The sequence below is a fragment of the Leptonotus elevatus genome, chromosome 8, assembly GCF_054856555.1.
Source record: "Leptonotus elevatus isolate MCC_2025b chromosome 8, RoL_Lele_1.0, whole genome shotgun sequence".
Classification (NCBI taxonomy): domain Eukaryota; kingdom Metazoa; phylum Chordata; class Actinopteri; order Syngnathiformes; family Syngnathidae; genus Leptonotus; species Leptonotus elevatus.
In genome coordinates this window covers 11,236,366-11,258,602 of record NC_141246.1, presented here as the reverse complement: position 1 = coordinate 11,258,602, position 22,237 = coordinate 11,236,366, and the positions used below count along the sequence as shown (strand labels likewise).

Here is a 22,237-nt window from a genome sequence, read left to right as displayed (position 1 = left end):
AAAAAATATATAATAATTTTACGTATTTTGAACATACATTGAAATAAAAGTACAATGCAGCCCAAAAAAATTAGATTTTTTGGGGGTTAAATCATTGTTGATCAAATTCTAATTAGAGATGGCTTTATGCATCCCTTAACATTTTTCTTAGACTGATTTAAAGAATGTCGTTACTTTTTTCTACCGCATCGGTTTTTTTTATTTTTAATTTTTAAGTTACTTTAGTTTGACCAATGAAAGTTTGCGCAGTACTATATGTTGTAATTGTTTCAGAAAAAAATCCACCTGTTGCAGAACCTAACCCTTAATTCATAAATATTGCTAAATAGCTTGCCATATTACATATTATATTATTGTTAATGGTATTAATTTAACCCTGTTGTTCTAGAGAAAAAAATAGGTTAGATTTGGAATCAGCACCCAAAAAATTTGAAAAGTTTAATTGCTTCTGTACGACGGCGTATTAGGGCCACGTATAAATGTATACTTTTTAAGAGGGCAGGGGCAATATTCAGAGAAAAAAACTCACAAATGTGCCGCTTTATAAAGTGGCAAATTTAAGAGTTTTTTCTCACAAATTTGCCACTTTATAAAGTCTCTCTGAATATTGCCCTCTAAAAAAATATACATACGTGGCCCTTAATACGCCGTCCTACTTCTGTGATTAAAAACAAAACAAAAAAAGTAACAAGAAAAAAATGTGTTGGCCAGTGTTATTATTGTGAGGCATCATTACCATGATCACTTAGATAACTTTAATAACATACAATTGAAAGAGCAAATGTTTTGTTTCAAAAATATATATTAAACTGGTAGCCATTCTTGTGACACAATTAGTAGCTCTCAGTTTCAAAAAGGTTGGGGACTCCTGCTCTACAGTGCCCTATACTGTGAGTCCGCCATTTTGTAAATGGTGTCCTCAATGTATCCCAAAATGCATCTTGAAAAGTAGTGACTCGAGTAGCATGCTCAAATACTGAATGATGGTATGTGTGTACATGTCAACGTGACTCCTGAGGGCCAAACATATGAAAATTTAACCAACATCCTCTACAGAGTGGACAGACTTGCAAAAGAAGCAGACAAGACAGAGCGGCGATCCTCGTCTCTTTTTAAAAGGCCGCCTCTTATACATTATTAACTCTAACGCATCGCTGAGCTTTTTCTCTCATGTCGACGTTTGCATGGCGTCACCATTCTAAATATAAAGCATGTGCTCACGCCTTTCTGCCCTGTTAAAAGATGCAGGAGAGACTGAGTGCGCACAACTCTACAGTGCCATTTTATAATTCCTTCGTCTGAATCTGAGCCAGAAAACTTGCAAAAACACAATTTTCATGACATTTTTTGAAAAAGGCCTTCCAAAAAGACAGACGGGAGGAAGTCAGATTTTATTTACAGGATATCTTTGGAATCACAATATAGATTCATAAAAAAATTAAAAAAACGTCAGGTTGATCACAGTTGGTGTAGTATTCATTATTGTCTATAGGTGGCAGTGCAACAGCATACCCAATGGGTATGTTTGAGATTTGCAGCCTTTCCCAAACATGCAGCCCAAATTATCAGTGTTTAATGGTTCACTGTAATGTATTTCATTATTTATTTATTTACTCATCAAGCTGGCACATGAAATATTTCCACATCCTTACTTAAGCTTTTACATATTTAAAAGGCGTCTTAAAACACAATATTATTCTTTGGCTTTTGATTCAGCATGAGACATGGTTTCAGTGTCTTATGATGTCTACTTTATTTTATGTTATTCATTTATTGATATTTATTTTTTATTTATTTGCTTATCTAATTAAATTGATTAATTTATTTTATGTTATTAATTTATTATTTATTATTTTATTTACTTACCTACTTATGATATTTATGAATTCATTTTTTGTGTTATTTTGTTTGACCTGTCTTTATTGTGTGACAGATTTTCACTCCATGTACAGCACTTTGTATGCAGCAACAAACACTGCTGAGTGTATTTAGAATATTTTTAACATTTTATTTTCATTCATGCAAGAAGTGTTTGTCAGGTTCATACAGAATTTTTGCATTTTCTGCCACACCAGAGTTTTTTCTGTTAAATTGTGTATAATTAAAAATAATACAAACTACTTTCCCTGTATAAAGTGCTCTTTAACATTCACAGCCTATTTATTACTTTAAAAAAAAGAGTTTTAAGTGGATCAAAAAAAATAATTAAAGGGCTTGTTGTTGTAGTTGGTACAATACGTTTCGGTCACATTAGGGGGAAGAACTGCATTTGTAATTTGGGTCTTGAGCTGCAAAAGTTTGTGAAAGCCAACTGCCGAGGAATTGATTGGCCCAATTTGGCATCCAGGGCATTTGCAAGCCTCACTTCATTTATCTTCATCAAACAGACAAGCTTATCAAGCAAATGACTCTTCCTGGGCGAGAAGAGAAGCTATTGGTTCAGCAGTCAAAGCGTCCGTTGATTGATCAAGTTTGCCGAAAGTTTATACTCTTCCCCTGTACTGTATTTCAGCTCCCACTTCAAAACATCCTGCTCAATGATGAACCATGACTAAAGGTAATGTAACGTATCGTGAATGAGTGTGTGTGTGTGTGCGTGACCGCGTGCTGCCAGGTAGAGAGTTTAGGTGTTGGGGGGGGGGGGGGGTGCCTCTTGCTGTTGATTTTATTACTTATGCTGTAAATGTCTGCCAGGATCAGTGTGTGAGGTTGCTATAGTAACAGTGCATATTAGTGCTGGGAGGAGGCCCGAGTGGGATATGAGGGGTGCACGGGGTGAGGAGAGGGGGTGGAATTGGAAATGAAGTGCCTCCAGCTTGTGTGCGTGTCTGCGCGTGTGCGTACAGTATGTCTAGGTGTCGTCTCTGGACAAGGAATTTCACATACATACAGTACACACACACACACGCACACACATATGTTTTGTCTGCAAAGGAGCGACGCAGCGTACATTGTGACGAACCTGCGCGTCCGCCTCACAGACCAACAAGTGACATCGTGAGTGGGTTGTATTTGGTATCACTTCCACTCCCACCCTCAGCAGAGATGTTACGACACGTAATATAGTGGAGATGAGAAATTTAATGTCAAGTGAGGTTATATTTTTGGCAGCGGTAGTCATTGCAGTTATTGTCAACGTATTGCGTCTTGATATGGGGAAGTAGTACATTGCCACTGTTTGATGATAACAGTTTTTTTCTTGAAGAGCAATAAAGATCGCAAAAAGAAACCCCATAAAAACACCGCCAGCAGACTGTTATCAGAATGGAGATACAGTGCTCCAAGATTGTTTTCTTCCTCTTTTTTTTTTTTTTTTTACTTTTAATAACTGTTTCAGTTTAGCAGCTCTGTGCTCCACTGAGAACAAGTTGTGGTTGATTGTTATTAGTTTGGAGGACTACACATAAAACTACCAACGCAATCTTGTGGCTAGCATACCTCCAGAAGGAAGGCATTTGTTAACGTTGCCCTTTTTTTTTTGGCTTTGGTGGTGGTTTGCGCAATACTGTTATTGTGGTCCAGCCACATCATATAATAACAAAATCTCTGAATAAACACATCAAATTTCATTCGTTTCAGAATGGCAGCTAAATAAAAAAAACAATTTCTTTTAAAGAAGTTGACATGTGTCCTCTGCCCCCTTGTGGCTCTTTATGGCATTGTAACATAGCAAACCTGTGTGACCTTAGCGAAACCACTCCATCACCTTTGAGTTCATGTCATGATGGTTAAAGGAAGAATTTTCAGTTTCCAAGTGCTCCAAAAAAACGTTATGTAACACAGCAGCTGCGGTGAAACATTCTCAGACTTCCACAAGAAGAAGACAGAGCACTGAATCATCTGCCGTTTAACTTGAAGCTGCATTGAAAATGATCCTTTTTAATATCATTAGACAAGGATTTAAATTAATTCAGCCTGGAACATCAAGATTATGTTCCGGCAACATTCTATGCAAGGCAGTAAGTTACAGTAACACCACTTTTCTCTTGTTGCTGTGCTTCTCTGGAGCTCATTGCTATGCGCTCATGTCACATTACTCGCACACTTGCTGTTAATGTTGAAATAATTTGAATAGTGCTGAAGTTATCTCTGGGCATTAAAAAAAATATATTGCTCCCTATTTTTAATAATGCATGTGCTGAAGGAAGAGATGCTGGAACACTCTATTGCTATGACATTTTGTATTTCTGTCACAGAATATGGCATTTTCATGGCCAGTGTTGGTGATTTATGTGACGATTTGGGTGGCCGCAAAAAAGTTGTTGTCAAGGCACAACAATGTGTTCATGTTTTAATGTTCATCGTGCACATGAGGTTTGCACGTGTTGCTGGAGAGTTATCAGATCATCAACTAAATATAAAGCTCTTCACGCATCACGGGAATATTCTGCTAACTGCAAATCAGGATTTGTTGGAAGCTACCACTGTTAGCTTGACCAGATATTTCTCACAGATTTATACTGTTTCTATCTTTTTGTTATTAAATAATTGTATGCATTTGTTAGTAATTCAAAATAATAAAGCCTTATTTTCATCGACAGGCGCCCATAAATTCGGGTGCATCTTCATTATTGTGCCATCTAGTCTAGGATGTTTGTAAATTTGGTTGACCATGCTATGCCTCGATAGGTGTTCTGGCATATTCTATTCAACTGGCAATTCGGTGACCAAAACGCCTCCCCCGCTGTTGGTGTGAATGTAGCATGAGTTGTGGTGCAGATGGTGTAACGTGATTTTGGGGGATTTGATCCAGCGTAGGCACACTGATCCTGAGACCTGCGGACATGTATGGTGGACATCATCATATTTCATTCATAAATATGACAATTGACAACATCATGCAACATTCACAAGTGGAGACCTTCTTGTAGCTCTTTTTAAATATACTTTGCGTGTGCCGATCTCCTGCATCTACATGCCATGTCTAGACCCTGCGTCTCTCTCTCTCTCTCTCTCTGCTCTGAGTTTAAAGAGTGAATGAGGGGAGCCGCTTGGATTGGCTGGGAGTTGGCTGCATTCCATCCCACAATGGCGCAAAAGCCCCTTTGACCCATGTGCACAACTAGACTGCGCTTTGTGCTAGACTTGTGCTGGGTGCGAAAATGGGGCTCATAGATTAAATAAAAATATATATATATTTTGCTAACTTAATTTGTATTAAACATTTTTTGTTCATAGTTGCAACAAGCATTAAATGTTTATATTTTAATCAACTGAAGAATACATATCATTGCTAATATTGTGGACGTATGACACGAAATTAAGTAATTTTCCTAGAAAATGCTGTCGTCATGAAATGACAAACATGATGTAATATTTTCACTCATGTTTAATTTAGACTTGAGAGTTTTGCTTTATTGCACATGCTGATGCTGAATTATCCAATAGAGAACTTGTGAATTATTTATTCGGATGTCAAAATTAGAAGATGTGTTTAAATCTTTAATTTCTTAAACACTGAGGTAAAAAAAAAACAACAAGCTGCCATGGCTTTTTTTTGGGGGGAAGGGGAATAAACCGGCCTGACGTGAACCTTTCATTTCGGATGACATTTTAAAGAAGCCTTGAGTCTTTGCAGCATATGCCAAGCAACCACACACACTTACACACTTTATTTCCGGCATTTGCACGGTGTGCAGCCTACTGTGTGTGCTCGCCGTCTTGCACCTTGCAAGACTTGGCTTCGCACAGGGATTACACCGCGACGATTCTTCAAAAGAGAATTTAGCATTGGCCGGTCGGGCTTAATCTGGCCGTGCGGAATGGGACCTCACTACTGTGGAGCCTTGGCCAGATATGACGGAGAACAAAGCGTAGGCAGATTAGTGGGCACGAGGAAGAGGTCGGCGCCTGACAGGCCGTCTCTTGGCAGCTCCTCCCAAATCTCTCCACTCTCCCTAATGAAGTCTGAGGGAGATATTATCCCCCTGGTGTCTTTTTGACTTTCTCTTTGCCGAGCTCTGTCCGTTTCCCTTCCTGTGAGGTGAGCATGTGGGCGAGAGGAGAGGAAAGAGTGTGGGTCTTATCGCGTCATTAGCCCGTGGATTTCTGGGTCACTCGTAGCCTTGTTCCCATTGTCTCACATGCTGTAATTACCCTCACATGAGTCACACCACATAATTAGGATGGCCGCAGACCCCGCTCGCTGGGGCCCACACACACAAACACGTGAATGTTGGTTTTAGCGAGCAGCACAATTCTAATGAGATTATGTTGGATGAGGGTCCCGCTCACAATTAATCATCAAGTACATGACTCAAATTTTTATCCGAATCAATTATTAGTTCTCCCTAATCTAAACGATTCCATCGTAATTCTTATGAGTTCTAGCACGTCTGTGCCCCAGTGCACAATCAACGATCCATAAATGCTTGGATGAGTTTGGTGGGAAAGAACCTGATAGCCCCGACCTCAACCTCACCTCCACACCTCTAGATTGCGCAAGAGCAGACACCGTGAGCCAACATCAGGATTTTTGAATTTACAAATAGTCTTCTGGATTGACTGGACTCAGATTCCCACAGCTCCTCAGGTGTCCAAATACTTTTGTCTTTCAGAATCAGAATCATCTTTAGTGGCCAAGTATTTAAAACACACAATTTGTCTTCAGTCACAACCTGTCCAAGAAACATAAAAAAAACAAAAATAATGATCAACCAGAGGGAGACAGAAACGGGAAGCCAGGTGGCGCCCCCGGTATCTCTGAATAAGAAGAGAAAAAAAAAAACATAATGGGGGTGGAGGTTGGGGAGAGGCTCAACTTCTACTCATTCAAACACAAAAACATGTAAACACGTTTTTTAATACTTTGTCCTTCACTCCCCAAAATGTATTTACACTTTTTTTTTTTTTATGTTTTTTATTCATGCAAGAGCATCCAGAAGGCTTTGATGGCGCTTCAGAGATGAAGAGGTGGCTTAAAACAATGGTAGTTATTTAATAAAACGGCCAGCAGGTGAAAGCAGAGTATAAGAGATCAGCCGGGGCCATGTTGCAACAAGCTCTTCTTGTCAGTGTTTTCACCAGGAATGTGAATATTGATGAAACTTAGATATATTCTAATGCTAATTGCTTCAAAACAGATACAAATATACTTTTTTTTCCTAATGAAAGAAGAGACTCCAATCTTTCTTTTGGCAGGTTCCATGTTTTTATAGCAATAGAACACAATATTTTGTAGGCCTTGTAAAATCAGTCAAAATCAGAAAAAACAGCTGGGAGAGAAGGGGGTTGCTTCAATGAAAATGGCTGGGAGTGAATGAGTTAAAGGGTTTGAACAACAAACAGTTTGAACCTGGGGAAAAATGTAGCACTAGTAGTAGCAAACATGTTTTAGATTGACTGAAAATGTATACTTGTAGATTGTAGCAAACAGCTGTAAGCTCGGGTAGTTAATTATTTGTTTCAGTGGCAGTCCGTCGAAATATGTCTTCACATGAAATCGGCCTGTGGTGCAATAAAGTCTTGGGGACCGCTGTCCTCTATGATATCATCATTTACTCGGCTCCAACTTGACTTTTCATCCCATTATCGTCGACATCTTTTCCCAGTGTCCACTTTCCATCCGTCCATCCATTTTCTATAACACTGTCCTCAGTAGGGTCATGGGTGAGCTGGCCAAGAAGCTGGGTTACACCCTGAAGTGGTTGCCAGCCAATCACAGGGAGGGGTGGGTGGGGTTTTGTGGGGGTCCACTTTCTGTCCAGTTTACTGTATTATTCCGCTGCTCCACATCACAGAGGAATAAAATTGCTTGCCAGGTTTTTACAGGTGCTTCTGTGCTCGTTACTTTCCAAAATAGGCACAATACTTCACTAATAAAATGAACAAAACGACGTTTGACTTGGGCTGTCCCATTAGGCAACATAAATCTGCACTTGGCCATAAAGAAGAAGACATTGGACGAATTCTATTTTGTCACCCATTCCCAAGGTGATAGATAAATAATAAATGTTTTCCCGCAGTGGTACATAAAAGCAACTTCTCTTTTGTTGGTTTGTTTTCATCATCTCTCGTCTCTCAAAACCTTTCAATTTGTACTGGATTTATTCTACTGACAGAACAGTTAATGGAAATATTGACCACACTGTGCGAAGAGTCTCTGTCCAGGCTATTGTGTTGAGGGGTATCTGGAATTACGTACATGTAGTGGGGAAGTCGTGGGAAAGAGGCCCTTTGAAAGCTTAAATACAGACACACACACACACATACACACACACACATGATGGATTAGGCTGGGGATTACGGAAGCATCCCATAGCTGCAAATCAGGCCGAGACAGATCAGTGTCATTCTTCAAAAACATAAAGACTGGACAAGTATTAAGAATGTACAGTAAGACAGGATGGATTTGGATGTCTTGATGACTTAATCAAATTTACAATGAGGAAAAAAAAAAAATCTGTTGAAAATATTTTAATATATATAATCTCGATACAGTATTGTATAAAAAATCACGATATTGTAAAAAAAGAAAAAAAAAGATATTGAAATGACCTTGAGAAAAAAAGCACCAAATTTTGTTTTTGTACATAACACCAGCAAAAAAAAGCTAAATCCATGCTAGTAGGTTTGCCATTGTGAATTACTCGGTAACCTGCACTCAGCGTGTGTTCCTATTGGCTCAGCGGCACAAATATTTCGCAACACTGTGTTCGGCTGAAGCAAGCAAAAAGTAGTGTTTTTAGACAGAGATGTGATGCATTTAATATTGTAACATGACAACGGCAAATCGACAATATTGTGGCAATTCGCGTATATCGCCGTTGTCGTTACTTCCCTTGCAGATATTCAACACAAAATTCTAATGTATTTTCCTATAAAAAAAAATGGACTCCCCCCAAAATAAATACAACAATGACACATAGCATAATCAAAAATTCCATTCTAATCCTACAGAGGGTGGTAAAAAGGACAGTAACAAAACACGGACATTGGACATGAAGTTACCTCAAAATAACATTTTTGCCATTCAACACTCTTCTGGATTTGTTCGCATATGTTCTACTTGCTTTAATTCCATTTCTGCTGAAATGCTAACATGCGGGTTTCAGCCTCGCTGTGGTTTGTTGTCATGGACTTGTGTTGTTATTCACAATGCGGCGCTTTGGATCAGGCTGACATTTTGCACTATATGAGATCCTTTGTGTGCTTTTGGCCACCGTCACACTCACATTCGAGACACTTTGATATGGCGTTTAAAAATCCAGCCACATAGCACTCAGTCATATCCTGCTCATCCATGATGGAACACTAGTCATTCGCTGACTGAGTTCCTCAGTCTGTGGTGAGCTCTGCTTCGGCTTGGCTGCGTCTCGCATGTCTCGGGCCACCAGACATCTGTCATCAGCACGCAACTCACTGGAGGTCTGCGGCTCCCCATGAGGTCGTCTTTTCTACCACTGTCAAATACAATCAGCCTTTTCATGTGCTTTTTTTTTTTTTCTTTTTTTTTTTCAATTCGCTCTACGTGTTTCTTCCTGGCCTCCACCAACTCATTGATATATCTCCTCCCCTTCTTTCAGCGGGTTGTAATACATAGCCAGCAATTTGCCAATCACGCCCACGATAACACCCACGTATACGGATACACACACACACGAGGCGTACAGGCCACAAGAGCTGCTGTGGTGTATAATAACACATAATTGGCTATTTTGGTTTGGTAAAGAGAACCAATCACAGTGACAGCCACTTAGCGGGGACCTGTGTGAATGTGTCTGCACGCGAGCAAAATACACACTTTTGAAGAATTTGACAATCCAAAGTGTGCATCTCTCTTCTGTTGACATCCCCGTCATGGTAACATTTAAGTCCAAATAAGCGACTCGACTGCGCTACGAGCATTCCAGTGGAGGTTTGTGTCTTGCAGCGTGACAAAATGCAGCCGCGCGCTAATATGGTCGCTGCTCAGCTTGCCACTCGTCACCCATTTGAAGAGAGTCAGCAGCCCTGGTTAATGGGCTGTCATCTTGCCAGGGAACCTGATGTCTCCAATTGCTACAAACTCCCAATGTTTTTTTGGGTTTTTCTGGGGGGGCGGGGGGGTGGGGGTCAGGCGATGCAGGGTTCTCACAAAACTCCAGATGCAGAGATGGAATTTTGCAGGATTTCAGAGGAAAAACATGGTACAGTAGTTGAAGGTTAAAAGTAGTAATCATTTTCCACATGCTGGTGCAATTTATTTTGGTTTTGGAAAATATTTTTACCCTAGGAAATTCATCAAAATAGTGTTGTGAGTAACAAGACAAGAATTGAAAGAATCAACATTCATAAAGAAATGAGTGACTTAAAGTCGGAGGCTACGGTGTAAAAACTGCTAGCAAGATTTGAATGCAGGCTCTCTTCACTAATTCCATGCTTTGCCTTTTACTGACATACATGATACAATTAAGATGCCCAATTCTTTAACCTGGTCATTCATAATTACATGCGATTACAAAAGCGCATAGAAGTGATAAATAAACACAGAGAACGGCAAAACGCTGTTCAGCTTCAACAAAATGACACTAGCAATACTAAGCTAGCATTAGCACTGTTAAGCTAAAGTTAACCACGGCTGCTACATTGGTAGCATGACTAACTTGAATAAACTAACTGACTGTAATAAATTTGAAATCTTGTTTTTTTAAATGATGATATTAGATGATAAATACAGTATTGACAATTCCGAACATCCGGGCATTTCTGATACTTCACCAATGCAAATGCTTCTTTTATACGGTGAAAACAAATGGCGGATTGTATTGCTTATGCCTGTGACTATGATACAAACCACACAGATTGTTATAGTAGCCAAACATCTCATCTAGTTTTAAAATTAAAATAATCCTCACATATCCAAAATCCAATGCTTTTCAATAGGCGGAGAGATGTCTTTCATTGAATTGACGGCCATATTGACTTGTGACGTCATCTTGGAATTGTCAGTAGCTGAAATGTAGCTAATTCTCGCTTATGAATCCTCACAGCTAGCTCTTGCAGGTTGTTGGCTAGTAGATGGTCTGGAGAGATGACTTATTGGTCCATAACAATGACACAACCAGAAACCCTTGTAGACACTCTAACGACATGCAGAGAATCTCCCTAGTAAGCTCGTTGGCTTTTATCAATTATCATAAAAGATATGTTTGCTTATCCTGGCTTTTTGTTTGTTTTGGAGGGAGGGTCCAAAAACGCCTCCGCTTCAGTTGTACTGTGTTCTGTATTCTTAACCCTCCTTGTTGAGGCTGGTTCTTTGTTTTGGTACCATAGAAAAGAAAATGCAAAACACGTGTTGAGCTCACTCAGCCTTGCTGCTTGCTGAACTGACGTCTCATGCGAAGTCTCTCATGATTACTGTTCAAATACTGAGGTTTTGTGTGACTTAGGTGCCCCCCCCCCACCCCCAAATTATTTGAATTCCAAATTATACTGCGTCAAGGACTTTCAACTTTCCTCTTGAGTTTCCTCTGTAACTCACTGTTATTAGCTGAGAACATATTTTGGGGGGGCTTACATAAACGAAACTAATGTTGTGAAAATAATGTGCCTGAAACTCCGGTATTATGGAAAATATGATGTTTCTAGCTATGGCATGTCAGCCATGTTTGTTGAGTGTTTCCACCATGTATAGGATGACTGCAGGTGTTGATATAACTGGAATACTGTTCATTTCTGCTCTATATATAGTTTTACTTTTGTATAAATTCTTTTGCAAACACATCAAGCGACACCAGCTCGTCACGAGCCATGTGGAGGATGACTCATTTCATACTCAAGCTTGCTTTTTGTGTATTCTTTTCTTTTATCATTTGCCAAGTTTTGTCATTTATTTTTCCTCACTTTACATAGGCTGTCTCTGTCACCTCTTCCTCACTCACTTTTTCCCCCCTTTCCGACTCTCTGCATTTTCATTGCCATACAACACATACACAGACAGGGTTGGGAGGGTTACTTTTAAAATGTAATCCATTACAGTTACAAGTTACCTGCTAAAAAATTTAGTTAGTAACGTAATCCAAGTACCGTAATATTAAAATAATGTAACTGGATTACTTTTGGATTACTCCAATATTGAGTATGCTCATGAAGACAGAATATAAATAAATAGATAGATAGATACAATGAGGATGACGATGCGTGACATCAACTGCAAAATAAATTTGTATCCCAGTCACGAGTTTAGCCGTGGATATGTTGTGTATGATGTTTAAATAGTGAATTGGTGGGAGGAAGATTTGTTTGGAAGGTGTAACTCACATTATGGTTGTAGGCTAGCGGGCTAGCTAGCAAGAAGCTACAGAGCGTAGCATGCCGCTGGACTCTCAGCTCAAACTTTCGCTCCGAGTAAGTTCCAGTGAATACCGGTCGCCATTTCCTCCTCCCGCCCGTGAAGCTTTTTTAAAACTGCCCGCGTGTGGAGGACACGACTACTCAGTTCGTTCGTTCGTAACGTTCATTCGTTCCCACCTCTCCGACATGTGGCAACGATCTCACTCGCGCGGGCGTGCATGCGCTCTCTCTCTCTCTCTCTCTCTCTCTCTCTCTCTCTCTCTCTCTCTCTCTCTCTCGCCCTCTTTCGCTCTCTCATCGTAGAAATTGTAATCCCTCGAAGTAATACCCATTTTTAAGAAATGTACCTGTAATCTGATAACATGTTTTTCCTGTAACTGTTATGGAACACAGTTTAAAAAAAAAATTCAGTCTGATTACGTAACGCCGCTACATGTATTTCGTTACTCCCCAAGCCTGTACACAGACTACCCTTTGTTTGTGTGCGTGCTCAGCATATAGGCTACTGATTTTTTTTCTCAATTGCTAATAGGTACTACTATGAAGATGTGCACATCAGCGTGCATACTTCATCTTCCCAACCAGCTCAATATGCCTAAATGCAATTTTCTCCATGTGAGAAGAGCAGGCTGGATGTTCATCATTCTGCGGTCCCCTCTTAGCTTTTAATAAAAGCTTCTTCGCGCTTGCTAGGCTGCTTTCTCTTGTGCACCCCCCCCCCCACCACCCCCGTCATTCCCTCATTTTCAGTCCTTTGTCACAAATACACACACACACATACACAAACACACACACTGCAGTAACATACCTTCCTGCCTCATGCAGTTCTGACACTCTAGATCCATCTCTTGTACATGATTAAAGTGCATATCACAGCTCGTCCCTGACAGTTGCTTTGCAGCGCTGCTTTACATTCCGAGGCGGCGACGCCGCCATCCAGCCCAGCCAAGCGCATTTTGTGTTGTGTTTGCAAAGAAATTTCAAAAATCACTCAGACAATGAAGATTACAACATTTTTATATGATGAAAAACAGATTTTAGCGTCTGCTTCAGTGAATTAATTTATCAATTTGCCTTTTCAAAGGATCGCAATTCCCCTTTTCTCTGCTGCTAAGCAAGTGGATGGCTCGCTGTTGTGAGTGCAGTTCGAACATGTTTACAACGGGAGTCAAAAGGGGTGGCTTTTATCTGCACAATAGAGATGTCACATAAGCAAGACACTGTGTGCTGCAAAGTGCATCTTTAAAGAATCTGTCATTGTGTTGTTGTCTCATTTCTTCTGCTTATATGATCCGTATCGACAAAAGTGTCTTTAAAGTGGGAGAGAAAAGAAAAAAGAGAGAATAAAGTCGTATAACTATACAAATTAAGTTGAAATATTGAAAAAATTCAGATTTTTTTTTTTAAAGTATCATGTTAAAATAGAAAGCTATTTGTATCCTGAAATGAGGAATATTGAGGATCTTGTCAAGCGACAACACGGAAATGACCTCATTTGTTGAGTTTGTTCAATCATCAATTATTACTTGAATAAACATTCAAGTAATATTTATCTATATTTGCTGACAAACATATGGATGTGGCAAGTCTCGAGAGAGAGAGAGAAAGCAGCTGCTGGGCTGGTCACAGACTTTTAGCATTTACTCATTAAAGTTACAATTTATTCACATCATAAAACAACTTTTTCTCCACATATTTAGATTTTATTCTTGTAAATATACAACTTTTCCTAGCATTACATTTGAATTGTCAAGAATTTACAACTTTTGCCACATCTTTTGTCCTCTGCGGGCCCCCTAACTACAAATGCTTCTTCTGTCATCGATGCATTACTGTTTTCAATTGTGACTTTATGACATTCCGTGTACAAGGGAGAGCGTGTCTAAGAAAATGAACAAGCGATATGAAGTCAATTGTGGAAATACAGACGATTACTGAACGCGAGACTTGTGTAAAGTGTACCAACAATTATTCATAGACGTGCGGCTCAAGTTTTTTTTTTTTTTTAATGGGGAGTGGAGCGTCCAGGTTTTTGGCAGCGCTATTACTCATTAACCGTCAACGGTTGAGGTGAGTCGTGTGACTGTGCAAATGGAAGGCGCTGCGGCTGTAGCTATGATACTGACATTAATTCAAATGTCATGGCTTTAATGGCCATTCGGCTCTGCACCCTCCTCATAAGTCACAAGCTGAACTTTCAAGGTGACACGACAAGATTTGCCAGGCAAGCCTTTCTTTTGTAAACATTTTGTTAATCCTCTTGTTCATTGTTCAAGTGGCTTTGCGGTTTGTGCTAATTCAAATTCCAGGACTTGATTTTGCGTAGCCACAAAGTAGAATACACGGTCAAATAGAGAATCGCTTAAGATGTTGTTGTTGGTTTTTTTACAATGTGCGTCATTCCCTTCAATTTTTATCACACTCCAGATCAGTAGAGGGCAGCACAATTGTAGCCGTTTGACAGGAAGACGTGCAAAGTTCAAGGTGGATTCAAGGATTTTCTCGAAAAGTAGAAGCCAAAGATGCGGAAGACCACCCTACCAGCTCTCCTGCTCGTCCGGGGGAAACGCCTCTCAAATGTCACTAACGTGCGAGCTCATCTTCATCAGTTTCTTTAATACCACCTTTAATTTAAGATGAAAACACTGACATCGCCAATTCATTTCGTTACCTTGTAGCATTTATTTTAGTCCTTGTCCATAGACGTACAGTATTCCCTCACTTTTCACGGGTGAGACATCCCATGATCCCCCGCAATTACAAACCCCTCCACATGGTTCCCACCCTTCGAAATGCATGCTGTGCCTCTGACAGTAATAACAAGAGGACGATGGAACATCCGCTTAATAACTAAGTTTTTCTTTTTACCTTAAAATGGCTTACCTTATTCTGAATCCTGTATCACATTGTAGCCAGAGGTGCGATCCTGGCTACAATGTGATGCGTTGTTATTAATTGGACGTTCCGTCATCCTATTGTGCTGTCGGAGGCTATGCTAAATATGCTAAATGTATTCATAATCTTCCGTATTCTGTTTAGCCATGCTGCTGTCAGCATGTCGTGGGGGCGGGGCAGCGGAGCGCAATGGCTCCTTCGGGTTACTGCACGCAATCGACGACGCTGTTCCAAAATTAGAAACAGCGTCACGGAACCTCCGTCGAATGAGCTGTTCTTGACACTCGCAAATATCTCGCATCTCATAACGCCACATATATGCAGAGCAGTAATGCAGCACGTCGGAATTTCATGTTTTCCTCTTGTCATTTTTGTCCAATGGGAGGACAGATCATCACGCGGGTCGACGTGATTACGCAATGTAGTCCACTTGCAAAAAGCACAGTCTGAAAAGACCAAGTCTGATTGTCAAATCTGTGATTGGCTGGCGACCAGCTCTGGGTGTACTTGACCTTACCCGACATTAAAGAACTGCTAACGGCTTATAAACACAGTAGGGCTCTGGGGTTAATTAGTGGAGCCCAGAGTTCCAAGCAAACACGGTGAAGTAGCATTTTGGTGGTATGCTGCACACAAATGGAATATCATGCCAATAGAAATGATATCAGCCCCAAATGTGAATTTTTTTTTTTAAATACTTTTAATACTTCCAAACGCACCTATGATGAGGTAACGGGGGATTTTGGGGGGCATTGAGCTGTCTAATGTAATGTTCATGGTATTTGTAAAAAAATAAAAATAAATAAATAACATTTTAAAAAATATATATATTTTTTTTAAACTGGTCTGACTGAGAAGGAAGAAAAACAGCAAGACAACCCACAAAATAGTGAGGTAAAACTGCAGTAAATTAAGTCATGGTCACCAATAAAAAAAAACATAATTCAGTGAAGCCACAATAACCAAACCACATATTAAGAAAGGAACACTGTCGTTGGTTAAAGACAAAGTATTTTATTAGTGTCATTAACTTACATTTAGGTAGCGGTGGAATGTGGTTAGGTTTAGGGTTAGGGTTAGGGTTAGGGTTAGGGTTAGGGTTTAGGGTTAGGGTTAGGCTAGGGTTAGGTTAGGGTTAGGGTTAGGGTTAGGATTAGGGTTAGGGTTGGGTTAGGGTTTAGGGTTAGGGTTAGCACATAATTGAGAACAGTTTCCATTGGGTTTAAGAAGCAAGAGTATTTAGCCACCTTAACTGTGCAGTTGCAGACACTATCTCTAATAATGTGACTTGCCAATTTCAAGATCACTACACGATAACGTGTTTGAGATTCAAGCTTTGACTAGAAATGTCAGGAAAATGCAAGCGTTCATGCATGACTACGACTGCTGACAACTGATAAATTAGCTGGTTGACGGTATCTGTGGTGCGCCTTGAGGGAGTGTGCGAAACTGGTTTGTGTGTATGTGTGTCTTTGAGGTTCCGAACAGCTGCAGTACGTGCACAACCTTTGAATTCTGAACCCGTGCGTTGATAAATATTCATCAGCAAGCTCCTTGATTATGTGATGGAGAGCTGCTAGGAAGCGTAGTTTTGTGTTTACACAGTTAGGGGTGTGAATTGACTGACGCAATGTCTGATGAAAAGCCACAGCAAGTATTTAGCAGAGGTCTATACGATAAACACGACGATGCCTCACAGCTCCGTACCCATCAAGTACAGCCCGACGTCCTATTTCACCCACTGGAGTTATCTTGATAGCAAGGCCCTTATCTCTAATGTGCTGAGTTATTATCTATGTGCACGCGTGAGTGATTGAAACTGTGCACAGCTCTGTGAACGCTAAGGAGCCTACTGTGTATAGTCATGCATTTTACAGTAGTATTATGCACTAACAGTAATAATACTCAATTTGAATTCGGAGTATTATAATTATGTTCATTCCTGTGAATGAAATGGTGTAGGATAGAAGTGTGAATCGTATGTAACACCTGACGAGCTATTAGGGCGCAAATAGAGTGTCAGCGATTATGCGATCATCAATATACATATAAGCCGGGGATGCTCAATATGTGGATCGCAGAGGTACATTAAGAAAGAAAAAGTGTTGGAATTTAGATGTTTCTGGGGTTGGTGAAAGACTCTGGTTGGTAACCCGGTGCTGGATTTCACTTTCCTTTCTTTTCTTTGATCCTTCCTCGGGTCTCCTGACAACCTCGCGAGTCTAGCTGGATTCTGAAGTATTCCGTTTAGGTGAACGGTATAGGATTTTTAATAGGTTTTAGGTGAACTAATGAGTACACCCTCACACGCACACACACACATGCACACACACACATACACACGCACATGCACACACTCATACAAAATAAATTAATTAATTAATTAAAAAAAGAGAGAGAGAGAGAGAGAGAGAGAGAGAGCAATGATGATGACATGTCGAATCGGTAAAATTACCGATTGAACAATACTGAGCTCTCTATCAGGAAAAAAAATAAAATAAAAAAAAGAAGAAACATCAAGATTAGCGGTTGGCTGCTTGAAAAGTAGATTTTGGGCCAAAAAGGTTTGGCCGCCCTTGGTATAAGCAAAACATGGGTCGAATTATTCTTTTGATGTGTGAACTAACATTTAAAGGGGTTTTGCGTTTTCTTGGTCAAATTCTGAATCGGTGGCTTTAGAGGTCTGAAGATGTCAATCAAAACTGAGCCTTATTATCTTTGTAAAGGCTTAAAAGCACTGCGCACATTGGCGCTTATAAAAGTAGTTGGTTTGAGTTAGCAAAGAATTCAACTGTTAAGTTAACTTTTCCTACGCATTTTCCACGTATGCTGCTCAAATGTTATTTTGCACAAATTGCTGTCTGCACCCCAACCAAATGATTTTAGAGGACAGCACAAAATATATTGAAATATTCAATCTTAACTACGTGAAACATATTTTTCTCAGTGTTTATAAAACTGACGAAAGTAGTTCTATTATTATTTTATACAAAATAAGGTAACATGATGAATAAACTTAAGTACTTAAGTTTGGATGCATACATGGGCATACAGCATTTCCCATATAAAAGACGCATTGCCTATGTCACACACTTAGATGAGGCATTTCCAAATATTTCTAATGAAACAATTTTTAAAAAGCTTCATAATATGCCCCTTTTAAGGATAACTTACTCCTCCCTGCATCAGGGGGAAAAAGTTTAGTAACTGTAAGTCTATCTAAATTTGTAGAGAAATTAAAAAGATTGAGCCCTTGAACTGTTTTACTGACTTCACTGCTAACCAAAACAGCACATAAACAGTATCAGATTAATTCAAGTGCAGATATTTACCATGTGCAGTTTATCGAAACTTTGATGAGTTTGAACAAATAAAGGCCTCCCCATTTGCAGTTCAGCGAATTGGTAAACAGCATTGGCCGCTTTAAAAAATGCAGCGATATGAAATATGATCTTCTCGGCTGCAATGAATTTCTTTGCAATAATTTTTCACTTTCCAATCTAAGTAAGCCAAAATAGCAAGCCACTTTTTTGGACTTTGTGTATGTATTGTGCTGTATTTGTTCTTTTTTTCCCTGGCCAAGATTGTTGCAATTTCCATTGTAACTGATTGCTTCTTTTCAAAATGTGCTGATAACAGCTTCACTTACAGTGTGTTTACTGTCTTTTTTTCCCAGTGTGTGCGAGCTTTCAAGCCTGACCGTGAGTGTGTGTATGTGTGCGTGTGTGTGTGTGTGTGTGTGTGGCTGTGTGTGCGGTCCAGCCTGAGGTTGTTGCGTTATCTTGTATCCACTGAGCTGAAGAGTTTCTGCAACAAAAGCGCGTTTATGCTCCTCCATCTCATTTACATCGCTCTAATGGGAATCTGCTGCACCACTGATTATATTTGGTGTTCAAGGTCAGCACACCCAGATTAGTCAGTGTGTGTGTGTAAGCGTGCATGTATGTGTGTCTCTATGGATGTCAAAATTCCATCTTCCATTTATCCCTTATGCTAACAGTCCTGTTAAGACGCTCGCAAACGCGGTGTCGGCAAAAGTTTGCGGTTTCAATTCTGCTCAAACCAACTGTTGCTAGTTATCCTCAATGCCCCAAAAAAATGATGTGCTGTCATTCCCTTGTATCATTCATTTGATCAAATTAGCCACAAAAGCACACTTGCCAGGATAACATATCTTTGAAGTGAGCTCTTTGGCTTACAGATGAATGTTGCATCAAATTTCAACACGCGTTTCTTGTTTGAGTAATCAACACAGATACACAAAGCCAAGTCATGACATCAAATGACAACTTGTCTTTTAAATGCTAAGAGCAGCTAAGAGGTTTTGATGGGGGTGAGCTTCGTGTTTTTGCAAGATGGCCGTTAAAATAAACGTTTTACAGCGGATTGCCACATCAAATTGTTTGTGTTTTTGGCCACACAAAAGCTTGTGAAAGGCCCAACAAGAAGGAAAGAAGAATACTAGGAAAAACAGAAAAGGAACAAAAAAACAATTCAGAGAATCTCAGTGCTCTTGAGCAAATGAACGCAAATGGCAGAATAATTTGTTATTAAGCAACACTCATTAATAAGCGTTCTTCATGACTGCCTCCCTGATTGTTTACATCATGAGGAATACTGAGAAGAAAAATAAAGAATTCATGCTAAAAATTCTCTTTGACAACCAAGCCAATTAGTTCAGGACCAGCCCAAACACAAAATAAAACAAAACAATTTGTGTGTCCTTCTCCGCAATGCTGAAAACGACACAAAATAATCATTGATGAATAATTGTATCTGAAACTAGTCAATACAACAGAGGGCAGCACCCACTCTTGCCAACTTGTGGTAACTCCTGTATGCCAGGTCACAGTAGCAGGGATTGGCACCATTACTGATTCATTGATCAAAATAAAAATAAGTAACCATGTCGAATCATTTGCAAATACGTTCAAACTTACACTAAGGCTAACTTCAACATAAGGCTTACCGAATAATACATTGACGGCAATGCGATTGCTTTAGTACTGCAGACTTTTACTTTGAATTTGCCTTACCCCTTCCACGTTTCGGATTTCCTTATTACGGTTTTTATTGACATTACATTGTTGCGGCCAACATGAAAACAACGCCATCTCGAAATCATTCAATTGTTAATTTAAAACGCTAAGAAACTGCTAGTTAATTACGCTGTTGTTGTATGATATGATATGATCCGACGCTAGTGGCTTGGCTAGCAGCTAGTTGTTAGCATTAGCAATGAGTGCCTGGCTGGCAGCAGTACTTCAACAGCTGTTACTTGGTTAGCTTCTTTCTTTTTTTTACTTATTTTTCAATATTCTGGACCTAGGTTACTTTGTAATTCCCTCTGCATTTTTTAAAGAAAGAAATGCACTTTAAATTTGAGGTATTTTTCATAAAAAAAGATAAATAGAACTTCCGTCTTCATTTATTTTATAAAACTCCCCCCCCCCCCCCCAAAAAAACAAAATTAACAAAACATTCAACTCAAAATGTCAAATATGACCAATTAGATATTGCACTTAGGTATGTTCATAAATCAGAAACAATTACTTTTTTTTTTTTTGACTTTTTTTTTTCTGCTAATCCAAAACACGACCCGATCCATGACTCAAATATGTGATCTGGTCCGAAACATGACTTTGGTGATCCATTGCACCACTAGTTTGAACATATTTAAATATGTTTTGTATTTCCAAACACGTGTACATGTCTTTCCATTTTGAAAATACATTTGAACATATTTCAAACATATATAAATTTATTTGAATGTATTTCCAAATACGTTCAACCATATTTGCCAGTCAAAAATGTTTACTCTACATTGCCAGTTCCCCACTTATGTAATTGAAAAGGCAAATTTAAAAAATTATTTTAGCTGAACTTATTAATGTAACTTCATTGTTTTATCAAACAACTTGGATGGTACTTACTTATACAAAACAATGACGCCATACCTGCATGGTGCCCTATATTGTGGTTCCCTAGTATCTGGGTTCAAAACACCTGATTAAAATGATTTACCCACCTATAATATATGAATGAAAAATAGCTTTACAGACTGGGATGTAGGTTTGGACCATAGGTAATATACTGTAGAAAGTAAGTGGTTTCATAGAACCCTCTATGTTGAGAAACTAATTTACTGCATTTTTAAGGGGTAAAAAATGCATTTACACAGCACAATTTTTAACCGGTGTTGAAGGAAGACTGGTGGGGAATCACAGTTGTGGCTTCCTGACGAATATATAAAACATCTACGTGGCCCAACTTCATTCTACCAAACCGTCAATACGGCATCTGCCTTTCCTGAGTCGTGTTCACACTAGGCAGGAAAATTATTGGAGCGAGAAGAGAGCATGATTGAGCGGGGGGGGGGGGGGGGGGGGCGGTGGGAGGAGAGAGAGAGAGAGAGAGAGGGAGGAGAGAGAGGAAGGGAGGGAGGGAAAAGACGCGCGGGCTGGATCATTTGGGCAGAGCGGCTGCAGCCACGGTGGATGTTAACGCGAGGCAGGCAACGGACGGACAGCTTCGGTCTGCTCACGGTGACTTTTCCCAGACGCGGGCAGGATGCTGATATGGTGAGTGAGGGATTGTTTGGCATTAACTTCAGCGGCTGAACGCGTCCAATCGCTCGTGCGTCCCCCAGCCTTCCTCTTCAGGTTGTTTTGCAACAGTCAGGGTGCTTTTGATGGATGCGCTGAGCGGTAGATTGCTCTCGTGGGAATTGACGTTCCTTTTTGGTTGGTCTGGTTCTTGGTGCTTTAAAAAAATATATAATAATTATAGCCTGTATGAGAATGATGACAACATGAATGTGTGCAAAATTGCATGAACAATTTGTGCTCAGGAGGATACAGTGGATTACTGGGGAGTCTTTCTCTCCACCGACCTCTTTCCAATCAAATTAGAAGACCCTGATTACAGTTGATGAGGCACATCATGCACATACGATCTGATTTCATCAACCCGGCTCACCTTTCAGGTGTGGTTTGCTTTCCTGCCGTTTCCATTGGTCTTATTTACATTGCACGCCTTCTCTTGCCAACAGCAGCAGAACTGAGTGGCT

The 22,237-nt window shown here is 39.8% G+C and overlaps 1 protein-coding gene across 26 annotated transcripts in view; it reads left to right on the top strand.

The window, feature by feature from the left end:
- The window catches only part of LOC147169749 (receptor-type tyrosine-protein phosphatase delta-like), a 192,452-nt gene that overhangs the window by 58,902 nt on the left and 111,313 nt on the right, over positions 1-22,237 (top strand). For 25 of the 26 annotated variants that reach the window (XM_086082825.1, XM_086082812.1, XM_086082827.1 and 22 more), the window contains exon 5: positions 2,513-2,557. The gene's annotated coding sequence lies outside the window, so the exon portion shown is untranslated. Of the gene's footprint in view, positions 1-2,512; positions 2,558-21,639; positions 21,750-22,237 lie in introns of those variants that run through there. The other variant, XM_086082803.1, reaches the window with a different exon arrangement.